The sequence below is a fragment of the Panicum virgatum genome, chromosome 6K (genome assembly GCF_016808335.1).
Source record: "Panicum virgatum strain AP13 chromosome 6K, P.virgatum_v5, whole genome shotgun sequence".
Taxonomy (NCBI): Eukaryota; Viridiplantae; Streptophyta; class Magnoliopsida; order Poales; family Poaceae; genus Panicum; species Panicum virgatum.
Genome location: NC_053141.1, coordinates 40,096,032 through 40,099,764, shown reverse-complemented (window position 1 = coordinate 40,099,764; position 3,733 = coordinate 40,096,032). Strand labels below are relative to the sequence as shown.

Sequence of the window (3,733 nt, the reverse complement as noted above, 5' to 3'; positions counted from 1 at the left end):
TTGTTTTACCGAAGTTCAGGCTAAAGCTAGAGCTCTACGTCTCCATTGAGGGAGCTTCTAGAAGGCGAGTCTCAGCACTCACTCCACCAAACCGGCCGGTCTCTTTCAACCACTTTCCTCCAATCGCTAGGGTGATCCTTTTTCCTTCCGGAGGCAAGATCATAGTCTTCGCAAACTTTTCGCAGCCCATCACAATCTTGGTAGCTCACGGACAACTTATAATCATCTAGGAGGCTTCACCTCCAAGAGTAACAAGTGCATCAGTGCTGGAGAAAACAAGAGCCACGGAGTGTGATGATATGGAAACATGATCTTTGGCAGTGAGCGAGAGAGAAAGGGAGAACTGGCAGGTGTTTGTTGCTTTTGTTCATGTGAAAAGTTCACTTATTATTCTAAATAATTCGTATATTCTTAAAATCATACAAAGAAACATTATATTACTGTCACAACATTGATTATGCATAACACATTGTTTACACATGCATAAGGCTTTATTCTGGTGGAGTGAGCGCGCATCAAATTGGCATGGCTATAGCACAGAGTGGCACGACCTTGGTTACATTCACACCAAACTTCTCCGACATATCAATCCCATTTCTTTGCACCTCAACGGGAAGACTCCATCTGTACTGATTCAACAATGATGCAAGAATTGAATGCACCATGCGAATAGCCAGTGTCATCCCAGGGCATATACGACGGCCAGAACCAAATGGAATAAGCTCAAGTCTCCACCTCGTATATCAGCTGCTCTGTCCAAAAATCTCTCTGGCATAAACTTCTCGGGTTCGGACCAAATATCTTCGTCTTGACCCATCGCTCATACGTTTACGAGCACTCGGGCACCTTTAGGTACTGTGTAGTCCATGATCTTCGTTAGGCTTGGCGTGGTAACAAAAGTGGGGCTGGAGGATGTAGACGAAATGTCTCTTTTATCACTGCCTGAAGATAGGTCAACTGGCCAATTTCAGATTCTTCAATATTTCTTCTTGACCCGATAACTCGTGAAAGCTCATCACAAGCTTTAGACATTGATAATGGGTTTTGAAGCAACTCTGACATGGCCCACTCCATGATGTTGGAAATATTCACTACGGGAGACAGGAATTTTGTCGTGTGCAGGCAAAACCCATCTTACTCACGGCAAAAGCCACACGACAAACAACTATCGGCAAAGACAACTTTTATCGTGTGCATTTTATCGGGCACACGAAAAAAAGTTTGCCGTGTGCACCTCTCACCCACGGCAAATTTTTTTTGTAAAATATAAAAAAAAATCGTGCCCCGCTGCTGGTGCCCACCACACCGGGCCCCACTACGCAGGCCTAGGCCCACCATGCGTGGGACACGGACGCAGACCCAGTGCCGGCCTTTGCGTACGGCCGGAGGCGCGGCCGCCGCCGCCGGAGCGTGGGTCCGAAGTGGCCGACGACTTGGAGAGGGGCGGCCCGCGCTGACTGCCGCGCGCGCATGCCTGGGGCGCTCCGGCCGGTGGACAACTACAAAGTTTTAGATTTGATCGAGCTGTATGACTTTGGTATAAACTTTTTTTTTTTGCATATGAGATCATATAAAAAGGTTTGTATTGAAAAAATACATCCACTAACTCTCTCATATACAATCACACATATACTTCTTGTGAGGTGCTTCAATTTTGTAAACATCATCATGATAAAGTGTGTCAAATCTTCTCAACTTTTTATCACAGCATCCACGTGTGATACCATCACATCACGACAAATCTCTTGATTTTTAGACTTCATTTATTTTTTTTAGAATTTTTAAATAATTCAGACACACGGTCGTGGTTATGTTTCATGGACAATATGTTCGATTTTTTTCATTTGATGGGTATGGTCTCAAACTGAGTTAAATAGCATGAATATCATTTTTCACTCATTTTATTCTAGATTTTGATTCACTTGCGGTTCAAATTTGACTTAATTCAAAAAATTGCTTGAAATGAAATTATTTACTTAAATATAGCAAACAAACACAAAATTGTACCAAATTTTAATATCAAGTACCACAAGTCTTGTGTAGGGAGTAGAAAAAGTTTTGAGTTCGAAGGAGAAAAAAATTTATTGTTTTGCTGTGTGTCAAAAAAACACACGGCAAATCTATGCTTTGCCGTGTGCTTATTTTTGACACACGTACGGCAGATTGTTGATTTTGTCGTATGCCAAAGAAAAGACACACGGCAAAGCATGGTTTTGCCGTGTGACCGATAGAAAGCACACGGTAAACAATGAAACACACGGCAAATTTGGATTTTCCGGTAGTGATTGTTCATTCCAGCGGCAAACAAGTCCTGAAACACAAATAATAAACTCGTGAGAGTTGCATGCTGAATGTTAATTATACATACGCTTATACAACCAGTTACCGTAGACAGTGCTAGAAGAGTGTCCCGATCCACCTGAGCGGCCTTGCCATCGTCGAGCAGCACGTCGAGGAAGTCGTTCTTCCGGGGCTCGCCGGCGCTACGGCCGTGCAGCCTCTGGGACACCTCCGCTCGGTGAGGCTGGTTGCCCACAAGGTGCAGGCTACCGATGAGCGGCAGCGGGCGGGGACCTGGAGGGAGGCTGCGGCGCGAGTAGTGGATAAGGAAGTGGACAACGTAGATGGTGAGGAGGGAGACGATAAGCCATGCGAGCCACGGAAGCAGCATAGCCATTGCTACTTTGCTAGCTCCCTGCGTGTGATCTACTGCTAACAAACGATGCTATAGTAGTGAGTGATGCTGTGGAATGAAACTGGCCGCCAGTTCCTGCAGTAGTACTTAGTATATAATTATCAGCCACACAGCAGCGCTACTGGTGGACTTATGGCGGCCGTACGGCACTACGGGACACAAGATGTTTGCCGTGTGTCAAGGCACACGGGAAGGCACACGGCAAAGGCCTAGATATACATGGCAAAGTATTTGCCATGTGTAACACACGGCAAACAGCACACGGCATAGATCGGTTGGCAAATAGTCCTTTATCGGGCACTCGGCAAACCCTTTGCCTTGTGTCCCTCCTCTCCGGCCTTGCTGCGCCGCCACCCAGAGCCGCCGTGGCCGCCGTCGCCCGCCCTCATCGCCCCATCTTCTCGCCACGCCCCAGTTCGAGCCAAGGTAGGGATAGGACCCTCTTGGCCCCCTCTCACTTTCCCCCTTCCCCTTGGCCGCCACCGAGCTCCGCAGCGGCGCCACCACGGCCGCCGCCGCTCACCGCCGCCCACCCTCGTGGCCGGGCCGCCTCGGACCACCCCGGCACAAGCCACGGCCGGGATCGGATCCTCTCTCCTCCCTCTCTCTTTTCCCTCACTCCAGAGCCGCCCTCGCGCCCCGAGCCGCCGGCCCAGGCCGCCGCCGGCGAGCCGCCCCTCCCTCCCCTGTTCTTCGGTCGGGAGGAAAGAGATGATGGCAAATATGCCCAAAACCCCCTCCCCTTTATTCTATTTGTTTAAGAACCCTTCCACCCTTTGGCCTTTTGCAAATTAAGCCCTTTCCTTTATTATATTTACAAATAAACCCTCCACTATATAAACTTATTTATAAATAAAACTCTACCCTTTTCCAGAATAACCCAAACATTCCCCAGAATTCTAATCAGGTCCTTTCACTATTTACAAACAGGTCCCTGACTCCTTGTTTAACCCCTAAACCTCTCTGTAACCTATCATTTCATGCGCCAAACAATCTCCGATCGACCTGAAACTTTACCACGCCATTCCTATTATAGTT

The 3,733-nt window shown here is 47.7% G+C and overlaps 1 pseudogene; it reads right to left on the bottom strand.

The window, feature by feature from the left end:
* Positions 1-515: 515 nt before the first annotated feature.
* On the bottom strand, positions 516-3,061 carry LOC120639230 (annotated as a pseudogene).
* Between the last annotated feature and the right edge of the window lie 672 nt (positions 3,062-3,733).